Source organism: Natator depressus, chromosome 27, assembly GCF_965152275.1.
Source record: "Natator depressus isolate rNatDep1 chromosome 27, rNatDep2.hap1, whole genome shotgun sequence".
NCBI lineage: Eukaryota > Metazoa > Chordata > Testudines > Cheloniidae > Natator > Natator depressus.
In genome coordinates this window covers 12917776-12930033 of record NC_134260.1, presented here as the reverse complement: position 1 = coordinate 12930033, position 12258 = coordinate 12917776, and positions in this window count along the sequence as shown.

Genomic DNA, 12258 nt, shown 5'->3' with positions numbered 1-12258 from the left:
TTGCTTCCCTATCACTCTGTTACAGGGGGATAATAATATCTACCCCACTGGGGTGTGTGGCGAGAAAGGTAAATTGCTAGGCTTAAATATAGGCTATGCCTGTTTCCACTGAAGTTAATTATGAAACTCCCATTGACTTCATTGCAAACAGGATTGGACCCTTAAGTGTTTGTAAAGCATGTTGAGCTGCTTGGATGAAAGACACTATAGATGTGCAAACAGTTATCATTCCCTATTTAGGAGACATTAAAAAAAACCCATCACTACACATACAGGACCAGATTTTCAAGTGCTCAGCATCCACAATTGGCCCAGCTCCCATTGTGGCACCCAAATAAGGACCACATTTTCAAAAAAGCTCAGCACTCAACTTGCTGAGCTCTTTGGAAAAGCTAGCTGTTAGTTAAAAAGAATGCCTGGACACAATCACTAATACCATGGGCCCATGCCGCCCTTACAGTGAGTAGCAATTACGAGAATGCTCCCATTGACTTCAAGCCCTATGTAAAACAATTCAGTCAAGCATAAAGGATGCATGTTACCACACTGGCAAGAGCGGGTCCATACCAGACAAACTGCACCCTGGCGAAGGAAGTTTACCTTCACAAGTTATCAGACCAAGGCCCTCAAGGGAATCGCTCTCTTTCTCCTTTTCCTGGCCCATGTGCTGTCATGAGGTTAACATAGAGACATTCCATCAGAGGAAGGTTATATTTGTATTGCCATTTGCATATCAGCAAACCATTGCACCTGTGCAGCTAGTGAAATTCTCCGGGGAGCGAGAGTGCAGAACAGTAACTAACAATTGTAACATGCAGACTCGCCAATGAAAGGAAAGTCCCGGCAGACGATTGTTTTTAGAAGAACACACTTTCCTTTCAAGAGTTACTAAGCTAAAACCTCTCTACATGAACGACCACTACTTTAGCTTGCTAAAGCAAATAAATATTTCAAAGTTAGATATTTTTAAATCAGCAGGTCCAGATAACTTGCATACAAGACTTTTAAAAGAGCTGGCTGAGGAGCTTGCTGGACCATTAATGTTGATTTTCAATAACTCTTGGGACACTGAGGAGGTTCCAGAAGACGGGAAGAAAGCGAATGTTGTGCCTCTAGTTAAAAAGGGTAAATGGGATGACCTGAGTAATTATAGGCCTGTCAGTCTGACATTGATCCTAGGAAAGATAATGGCCCAACTTCTATGGGACTCGATTAATAAAGAATTAATGCCAATCAATGTGCCTTTATGGGTAATAGATCCTGTCAGACTAACTTAATATATTTTGATGAGATAACAAATTTATTTGATAAAGGTAATAGTGTTGATGTAATATACTTAGACTTCTGTAAGGCGTATGACTTGGTACAGCACAATATTTTGATTAGAAAACTGGAATAGTATAAAATTAACATGACGTACATTAAATGAATTAAAAACTGGCTAATTGATTGGTCTCAAAATATAATTATAAAGATGTGTTTCTAGTGGGGTCCTGCAGGGTCTGGTTGTTGGCCCCATACTATTTACCATATTTATGAATGACTGGGGAGAATGACATATTTATAAAATCACCACTGATAAAGTTTGCAGACAGTTACTGATATAGAGAGATCTGTATCACTTAGTAAGCTGGGTACAAGCAAACAATATGCAATGTAATACAGCTAAATGTAAAGGTATAGGTATTAGGCACTGGTATAACCACGACTGGAATATCGTATGCATTTCTGGTCCACTTCCATAATTCAAGAAGGATGTTGATAAATTGGAGAGGGTTCACAGAAGAGCCATGAGAATGACTAAAGGATTAGAAAACCTGCCTTATAGCAATAGACTGAAAGAGCTCAACATGTTCAGCTTAACAAACAGCAGGTTAATGGGTGACGCGATCACAGTTTATAAGTACCTACATGGGAAACAAATCTTTGATAATGGGCTCTTCTGTCTATCAGACAAAGGTATAACGTAATCCAATAGGCTGCACATTGAGACCCGATAAATTCAAGACTGGAAATAAGGCACAATTTTTAACAATGAGGGTAATTTCCAAAGGTAGTGGTGAATTCTTTATCACTGACAAATTTAAAATCAAGATTGGATGTTTTTTTAAAATATATGCTCTAGGAATTATTTTGGGGAAGTTCTGTAGCCTGTATTATACAGGAGGTCAGAATGGATGGTTGCAATATTCCCTTCTGGCCTTAGAACCTATGAAAATGCAAAGCATTGTGTTAATTTATTATTTTTGTCTCCAAGGTTTATGTTACTATGGACCAGATACTTAGCCAGTGTAAACTGGCATAGCTCCACTTACATCATCTGCGGATCTAGCCACATATATGAATACACATACACGCACCCCTGTGCACACACATACCCACACGTTTGTGCACACGTCCATTCAGCAATTTAGGACTAGATTATATCTTTCATGCCACAACCCTGCTTGGGGTTGATAGAGCGCTGGAGATATTGTGCCTCAAATAGGGAAATCTCTCCCACCGCTGCCTACTCGTGTGCAAGGAGGGAACTGCAGGTTACTCCCACTCGTGCAGGCTGGTGTAGAGAAGGTGCAGTGGCCCATGACCCCACCTCCTCCCTACCTCTTTTCTTTCTCAAACCCCATGGGTCCCCAACCCAGACCCAGATGTCTCCCCCAGTCAGGAGCTTTGTGGGCAGAGTCCTTTGTGAGCTAGCCCCCTTTCCCACTGATTCTCATGAGCTGCTGTGGCCCCAGCCTGAGCAGGACCTATGGGCCTGGGTCTGACATGATCCTTCACAGCCTACTCCTCAAGAGTGGGGAATATTCACAAGCAGGCCCCATGCTCCCTAGGATGCGTGAGGTGCAGGTGGTATAACTGTCAGGTTGCTAGGACACTTTCTGTTCTCCAGATGGCCCCTCACCTATTTGTTTGGTGCATGAGGATTCCTCCTCCCTTCTTTGAAGCTACCGGAGGTAAGAAAGCAGACTCTGATGGATGGTTTCTCTGATCCAGTGGAGCAAACCTTTCCCCCCCATTGCATGGTCCCTGTTATTGTCATGACCTTTGATTTCCACTGCAGCCGTGAATGAATTGTTCATTAATTAATCACTTTAGATTACAAGATAAATGCATGGTTTGTGTACCATAAAACTTTGTTGACACTCCATCTGTAGCAAATAAGGTCTGGGAGTGTATTAGCACCTTTGGAAGTGGGGGGGTGGAGGATGCCTTCTGCCTATCTGGCTGACCAAGGAGTGATTTTCACAAGTTCTGAAGGCAGGAAAGATGGTGGCCATGCAAATGTCTGGTGCGGATAGGATCACAATAGGGGAAAACACCCATTAGGCCAGTGGTTCTCAACCATTTGGAGTGAAGGACCCATTTGTAAATCTTGATGCATGGTCTGTCAAAACCCAGAGATACCCCCCGCTCCCCCAGACCTGATGCTCTTCCCCCTGCAGGATTCAGTGAGGGGGAGAGTCTCAGACTAAAATTCCAAATGCTCCATCCAGATGTGAACAGCTGGGGCATATCCCCCTCCAGCAACTGAGGAGAAGGGCAGTGAGATAAGACAACCCCCTAATACTACAAAGCCCCCCCACGGCCCATGGGAGGCAGAGAGTAAGGGGGGATTTGGGGGCTTGGAGGTGAAGTGGGGAGATTGGGGCACCTGGGGGTATAGTGAGAACGAAGTTGGGGCTTCTGGAGGGGGATGGGGAAGGAATGGGGGGGCAGCAGGGTGTGGGGGGACAGTAAGAGGCTGGGGGAAGTTATGGGGACAGGGGGGTCCGGGGGAAGGACAATGAGCTGATTTTCCCCCAAAACACACAACCCCTAAATGTCCATGGGGGGCAGACGGTAAAAGGGTGGGTGGATTTGGGATCCTGGGGGTAAGTAAGATGGGGAGGTTGGAGGAAGGAGTCGGGGGGCAGGAGGGGCTGGGGTGGCAGTGGAGGAAGAGCTGGGGATCCGGAAGGGTGGTATGACAGAGGGGTCTTTGTGGGAGATGTACCTTGGGGTCCCCATTCGGAGGTCCTGGGGTGCAGGATGGGGGGTATGGAAGATGGGGTGTTGTCCAGCTTGGGGGTGCAGTACATTGTGTGGGGGCAATACTTACCAGAGAGTGTGATATCAACTGTTCCCTCCCAGCTCCTGTCCTGCTGGGCTGGCTGGGCTCAGCCCCCTGATGTGGGGCAGCTGGCCAGGCCAAATTTGTGTGAGTGGCGTTGCGACCACTCCCTCAAATTTGGCCCACCTGCCTCCCCCATCATCATGACAGAGGGGCAGCTGGGCCAAACCTGAGTGGCGGCATGACCCGCTGCACCAGGTCACAGCACTCGGAGTGGGGAGGTGAGCCCAGGCAGACCTTTGACCCTTTGACGTGTTCTGGAGATCCAATTTTAGGTTGTGACCCACAGGTTGAGAAACCTTGTATTAGACTATCACAGGCAGGATACACTCCCCCAGTAGAGGGTGCCCAGTGCTCCCATGAAAACATAAGATTCACAATCCCAAATGTGGTGCACCAAGTCTGATATCCACCTAATGCTTCAGGGGAAGGCAAAAAACCCACTCTCTCTCCCCTGCCATAATCTACCCGTTCAGCACGTGCAGTGGTCTCCTGGAGTGTCACTTTCTCCTTGACCCCTGCCACGACTGGGACTCCGGGAGTGAAATCCTAGCCCCACTGAGCCAATGGGAGTTTTGCCATTGACTTTGATGGGGCTGGCATTTTACCCATAGTTCCGCTTGGACACAGAGAGCCAGGCAAGATTCCACCCAGGAGAACAGGGGAAAGTGACTCTATAAAAATGGCTCTTTCTTGCTCAGCAGATCTGCTGCTTGCGTGCTTGTCTCAGGGTCAGACGCCCTTATTCTCGCAACAAAAACAAGGCCTTTGCAGCTTTTGACTTCTACTAGCACTGCAGAGGTGAATTCACTGGATCCCATTCCATCTAGGTCCTCAACACAGTTATGTGCTAATCATTCAGCAGGCCCACTGCATTCGCCATTGGAAAACACTGACAAATGTCCCTGGGGCAGATGCAGCCACTCAGGATCCCCTCTGTGATTGCAGAGGCATCACCCAAAAGGCTGAATTTGGACAGTAGTGTCTATTGTTAGCAATAAGAGGTGCAGAAGGCAGGCAGAATGGTAGGGGAGAGATCTTTGCAGGGGCCAGCTTGTATCCCTCAGCAACTTCCTGCTTTCACACTGAACTAGGCCCCTCCTGAAACCTGACCTTCTTTCTCCAGCTCCACTCATCACGCTCCAAGCGCAACCTCTATTGCTGGTGATGATTCATGAGGTGGAGAGAGAGCCCACACTCCCCTTTCACTGCTTCCTTTCCAGAGGGGGCCTCCCCCTTTCATAAATGGCAGCCTCCCCTGCACTGATGTAGTTTGAGTTCCCATTTCTGGGAGGGCTGCAGACAGGACGCTGCCAGTGTCCCTCCTCCCACAGCAGAGCCAGAGACAGTAAAAGTTCACGGCAAGCTCCCTGCCCGCCCCCCTGCTGCTAGCAGCGGGATCAAAGGCATGGAAGGGTAACTGGCAGCCAGCCGTTGGGGACTGCGTTTCCCCTAGTCTACACATACTCCATTAAAGGACAGCCTGTTTGTGCACAAAGTGAACTAACTTCGTGCCTCACTGTGCTTGTCCCTGACCATTTCAACAAAGCAATGTTAGGTTATTATCTTCTATTTACTCTAGCCCACCTGCTCGTTGCACTCAGGGGTTTCATGGCTGCCTCAACGTAGACATGGTAATGTCATGATCGTATCATGGTATTTGATGCTTTGCATAAAGCCGCCGATCTCAGCTTTTAATTTTTTTAAAGGATCAGTTTCTAGCCCTCGTGGTTACAGGTCAAAGTTCAAAAACCTGACCCTTGTGCTCGAACACCAGATGGCAAAGACACCCCCAAATATGTGGCGTGGGGGTATTAAAAAACCTCATGATTTTTAAGCCAATGTAATGATTTTTACAGGGCCCGATCCACGGTTTTTGAACGCTCCGCGTTAGCAACGCTGTAACAGCAATTGTTCCCACTGCCTCTCTCTCTTCCCTGGGTTAAACCGCCCCCCACCTTCACCCCTGCCCCTCAGAGTGGAGAGAGTTAGTCAAATTCTCATAAACCACAGACTGGGGGGAGGCTGCGTCTCTGCAGCTTCTCGGCTCTTTGATGTCACTGATCTGAACCCTGGGTCCCGCAGGTGCGGCTGCTGTTGCCATGGTGATAGAGGCAGTCGTCCCCTGACTACTTTTTCTGATGAACATTGACTTTAAAAACAAAACAAAACCAGAAAGAAAGGAGCCACAGAGCTGTCTCCTGGGTGAGCTGACTCGTCTCAGACGTGCAGCAGCATGTATCCTGGGACTCCATGTTCAGTGGGCCTGTGCTGGGGGGGAGGGTGGGAGCAGCAGCTGCTCTTGAGCTTGTTCGCCCTCCATCCCCACCTAAATTCAACCCAAATAAGAGCCTGTGGTAATAACAATGCCTACCTCTTCTATAGTGTTTTTCATCTGTAGCTTTCAAAGCGCCCCCCTCCAAAGAAAGTCATTATTATTATCCGCAGGTGGGGAAACTGAGGCCCAGTGAGGGAGAAGAAATTTGCTCAAGGTCACCCAGCAGGCCAGCAGTAGAGCACCCAGATCTTCTGAGTCCCAGCCCAATGCTCTGTCTACTAGGCCATACTGCCTTCCCTGTAGTGCCTTACAGGGGGAAGGGGAGCAGCATCCCAAGACACTGAGCTAGGGTTGTCCAGTGGTTAGGACACTAGTTTAACACTTGGCAGACCTGGATTCTAGACCCTGCTCTGCCACAGACTTCTTGTGGACCCTTGGGCAAATCACTTGGCCTCTCCATGCCTCCATTGCCCATCTGGACCATGGGGACAACAGCCCTGCCCTGCCTTGCAGGGGTGTTGTGAAGATAGATGTATTACGGTCTGTGAAGTACTTGGGTACTCTGGCAGTAGGGCTCATATAAGTACTGTAGACAAACCTTTCCCTAGAATGCAGCCTGTCATGCCAGTGTGTTGCACTTTCATCCCAGGCCTTTGCAGAGCCTGACTGGCTCATCCTCCTCCCCTTCCGTAGGAGGCAGCTATTACTAAACCCAATTTCCAGAGGGGGAAACTGAGGCACAGGGCAGGGAAGGGACTTGTCCATGGTCATGGAGAGAGTTAGTGACGGAGCTGATGGCCAGTTCTGAGCCCTGAGTTCTGGCGAACAGGGTTCACGGGGTTCACGGATCCAAGTGTCAGTCGATAGAAAAGGAGAGCCGTGTCCTACAGGTGGCTCAGAAGCATATTAGCCCCCTGTTGTGGAGCTGTATACCCCTCCATTTCCTAATTCCCCTGGCCCCTATCCAGTGTACGCACACACACACACACACACACACACACAGAGCTCCTCATGGGCAGAGCCTCAGTTGCGAGATGAATTCCCAGGCACCGGTGCAGAGTCCGCCCTGCTGGCAGACAGCCTTTGTCATCTAGAAAAGGAGAAAGGGCACTTTTGGGCTTTCTCACAGTGTCTCCCAGCTCCCTCCACATTCATTTCAGAGCGAGCCTCGGCGACGGCTCAGTTGCCACAGGAGCCGAATGGCGGACGCTGAGAATTGCTTCTGAGAAATGGTGCATGGGGTTTAATCATCCAGGACCTTTCTGTGGTTTCTCTCTCTTATATCATCTTCAAAGTTCAGTCACGCTGGGCGCCCACACGGTGGCTAGCATTGCAAAAGGGCGGCTGTGGGACAGGGAGCCAGTGAACAGTACTAGCAGTCGCACTGCGGCTGCTGAAGCTATCGCCAGCACCTTGCATTGGGGGAGTACTACACACCCCACTGAGCAACAAAGCCCAAGCACGGAGCACGTCGGGCCGGATTGGATGGTGTACGATGGCTCGTTTGTGCCAGCTAGGCTGGTGCAAATGGCACTATAGGGAAGTGAAGAATATCCCCGTCATAGACAGGCCCCGCTCTAGCCTTGGGCATCCTGCAGTGGGCTGGGGGTAGATTGGAGGGGGTGTGGCTGAGGCAGATCTGTAGCGCAGTGATTCTGCTCCCCTGTAAAGCCCCGGGGGGGCGTCACTAAAGCAGGGACACAAGTTAGGGCAAATCTGGAGCTGCCCTAGTGTGCATCACAGCACACCACAGCAGGTCTCCTCGGCCATGCCAGTGCAGATGAATCCCTTTGTCGGTGGGATGGCCAGCTGTTTAGCCACGCAAAGCAGCAGGGCAGGACAGGAAGTGAAGGAGAGTCCCCCACGCGGTTGAATCAGCAGTTGGGTTTTAATTCCCTAGGGTGATGTTTGGCCAGGACCCCAGAGCTAACACATCTCCAGGGAGTGAACATTCAGTCCAGTATCAGGGCTGGCTTGTTCTCTGTCTTAGCTTTCCATCTGCCTCACAGCACCCACGCAGATTTTTCCCAGCCCTGCACGGCTGTGCCGAGAGCAGCAGCCCTCCGTAACAACAGCAGCTGCCCGGCACCAGGCCTCTGGTCTGACATCCCAAAAGATCTGGCAACACAAGGCCACCTCAGCACCTTGCCGGGGCAGTTCTGAGGGAGAAAAGAGCTACCATAACCCATTGGTCATGCATTAGGCATTCCCACACTGTGTCTAGCCCACAGAGGATGTGGGTCTGTTACAGCACAAGGTGTGCAGGCTGGTTCTCAAGCTCGAGCAGTTCATGCTTTTAGTTGTTAAAATGCCTGGTTCCATCCCTGGTGTTGGCCAAGATGGTGGCGGTGGTGCAGCTCCATCCCTGCGGGTTCCTCTGTCACTTCTGCCTTTTCTTGGCCCTGTCCCCGGTAGTGGCCTTGCTGTGAGAGTGTGCTGACCACCCACATGGCCCACAGGAGCCAATGGGAGCTGTTAAGAGCTCAGCACTTTCAAAATCCAGGCCACAAGGGGCACGTGGTGCATGGTGCTGAGCATCCCTCAGAAGCACTGGGTGGTCCCAAACTCCTGCCCGGGTCACTGGGAGCCAAGGTCCCTGTCACCTCACAGGAGCAGGCACCACATGTGTTGCTGACACAGTTTCAGCTGCACCATGGGCAGAGCCTGGATCTCCCCTCTGCAGAGTGAGCCGGCAGGTCAGATGGGGTGAGTCTGTGGAGATTAAACCCTGCCCACGCTGAAGTTAGTGGGAGTTTTGCCTTTGATAATGGGGCAACTTTTGCTGGCTTCAGTGGGAGACGCATCTGTGGCGCCGAGGGCTAGGTCCCTAAAGGTCACTTGTGTGAGGGTGGCGATGACCCACCCCCGCTGTGTGCATGGGAAGGCGGCAGGTAGCTGGGGACTGATGGATTTGCAGTAGGGAAGGCAGGACGGAATGAATGCCGAATGAGGTGCTAACGGGATGCACCTATTTGCTGGGAGCTGGGCTGCCACCTGACTGGATTCATTTCAAAGTTGGCCCCTAGGAAGCCCATGGTGGCACAAGTTCAGGAAGCAGCTGCAGTGGCAAGGGGGCCAGACCCCCCTCCACCATCAGAACAGCTGCTCAGCCCTTCCCAGCTCGAAGTCACAGTGGGTGCACTTTCAAAGGAAGCCTCTGTACTTTTTCACCCGGTGCTGGTTAAAAATATCACTCCAGATTTTAATAAGGGCTGTCGCTCGAGATATTTCTGTCTGGGAGTGGGAAGTGAAACCCTCTCTCTGGTCACAGCCCATCACTTGATTCTGCCAGAATGAGCTTGAGCTGCTCTTCCCCAAGGCCAGGCAGACATACCCTTTCCCTGAGCACTCCCACTCTTCCCAGCACTTGGCACTCAAAGCTCTGAGAGCCTGTTACAGCTACAAATGACTCAGACATTGCAGCACCCCTGTGCAACAGGCTAATGTCGAGCGGCAGCTCTGCCCAGTGGACAGGCCACTAAACTGTGCCCTGGCAAGGACTGGGTTCTCTTCCTAGGACTGCCACTAACCTGCCATGTGATCTTCTGAACCACTTCACCTCTGTTTCCTCTTCAAACCCTTTGCCTAACTAAGCTCTTAAATGCCGTGCCTTTCTCTTATGATGTACAGCACCTACCACAACGAGGCCTCTAGGTGCTATTGCAAAATATAAATAACAAAACTCCCCATCTTACAGGTGAGGGACAGAACAGCTACAGGGGCATCCCAACTCAGGGAGTAGAGCCCAGGAGTTCTGATGCCTACTCCCCACTGCTGTAACCACAAGACTGCACTCCACCTAGCTAGGGATAGAACCCAGGAGTCCTGTTCCACTTGGGCTAACCTCCAGACCTGACTCCCACTCTCTGGGCTGAGAATTGTAGGGACTAGGGTTCCTGACTTGCACTCCCATAGTCTAACATTTACATGTATAGATGATGCTCTTTATGCACTTAAAAACTATTCTTTATATGTTCTTAAATCCCCCATTAGTGCCTCCGCCCAAAGTCATTTGTCCCCAGCAGGTCAATGTGGAGTCCCCAGACCAACCAACCTGGACTGAGAACCAGAACAGAAAGTGCATTGGAAAAATGTTGAAAAAGCAAACTACCGCCAAGTTTTCAAAGCACTGTCACTTTAGAAAAGTCTGATTTTCTTTAACCAAACTTCCCAGCAAAAATGGACCCTTCTGTGAGATAAAACATGCAACCTTTCAGAAGATCAGATTCATTTATGAGAAGTTGTGGTTGGTGTTAGACACTGGGCTTATAAAGAAGGGTGAGCTTCAAATTACTGGGATGCATGGCTACCATTCTGTAAAGATCATCCTGGCTAAGCAGCTTCCTCTGAGTGTAGGGTTTGTGAGACAGAACACATATGTAACATCTGAAGGGCCAGGACTGCCCAGAAGGGGTGGGCAAAAGAGACAGCTTGCCCTGGGACCCCTGTTTGAGAGGGGCCCCAAACCTGAGTGGCACTGGGACCTCATGTGCCAGGTTATAACACCTGGAGCAGGGAGCTGGGGCCAGACCTGTGGGCCTGGAGCTGTGATTGTGGGGTTGGCTCACTCTCCAAGCCCCGCAACTGTCCCTCAATGTTTTGCACCCTTGTTTCATATTTTGCACTGGGCCTCTGAAAACCTCTGCAGCCCAGGGAATTTTTTCAGTATCAGCCTTTCAGTGTCCCTGTTCTTTACACTCACACACACATGGGTGAAACACATGATCCCACTCTGCCTTGCCACATTTGGCTTCTGATTCCTTCCCCATCCACCAGCTCCATCCCTCACTCGTGACCCCTTTGTAGTGTATAGGAACTGGGTAGCATCCCTTTAAACAGTTTATGGTGCTCACTGGGTTCACTGTGCAACAGTGTGTGACTGTAACTCACTCTTGCATGTTGTATGTCACAGTAAGTGACATTATATGGACCCCACATACCCCGGTGACTCCTTTAGACTATTATTAGTGTCTAAATTAAAAAGACACAAGGCCACTTAGCTTCTTTTGGCCTCATCATTCCTCCCTCCCATTGCTTTCTGCTCATTTTCCTCCTATACACGCAGACTATGTCCAGAGCTAGTAGGTCTCACCCAGCCAGCTGCCTCTACTCTTTCTGCCCCAGTTGTTCCAGGGCCCTTGGATCCCCACTCACTCCTGTGGTGTACTGAGGACTGTGTTTGAATTGTAAGCTATCACTTTAAGAGCGCAGGGAGAGAAAAGGGCTGAGTAAGGGTGCAGGGAGGTCCTGGTCCTGTTTGCAATTGCAGGCTTGGGCGGGGGCTCAGCAACAGAGTGTGTGATCAGAGTCAGTCTGGAAAGAGCCAGGTTAAAGCAAAGTGCAGTGCGGTATGCCTTGCTGCCTTAGGGAGTAGCCTGTTTTCTCTCTTTCTGTTTATGGGTCCTTGTGTGTTATTGTTCTGAATTCAAAGAATTCAAGTAGCGTTACATTACAACCTTCCAGCAACAGCAACTGCATTTAACAGCAGTTTTTATCTAACATCTCTGTGTGTGTGCTATGAACATAACCACCCCTTCCCTTTACAATGTTACCTCTCAGTCCTGGCATGACAGCCCTCTCCTGTGCCTTTTCCCACTCCTCAGTCTTGATGCTTCAGCTGCTCTAAGGTCTTCTTCACCTGCTCATTCCCTCTCCCATCCAACCATTCCCGGCCTCTCTCATGTCCCCACAAGCCAGCCCAAGACTCTGCAGTCCCTCGCAGCTGGGCCTCTCTGTCCCATATGTAAGGCACCAGACAGAATACACTGCTGCAATTACTAGCACTGACCACTGGATGTCACTGTAGGTGCACACACCAGTCACTGCCAGGGGATTCTGTGCAATGCCAATGACCAACAGCTGGCAT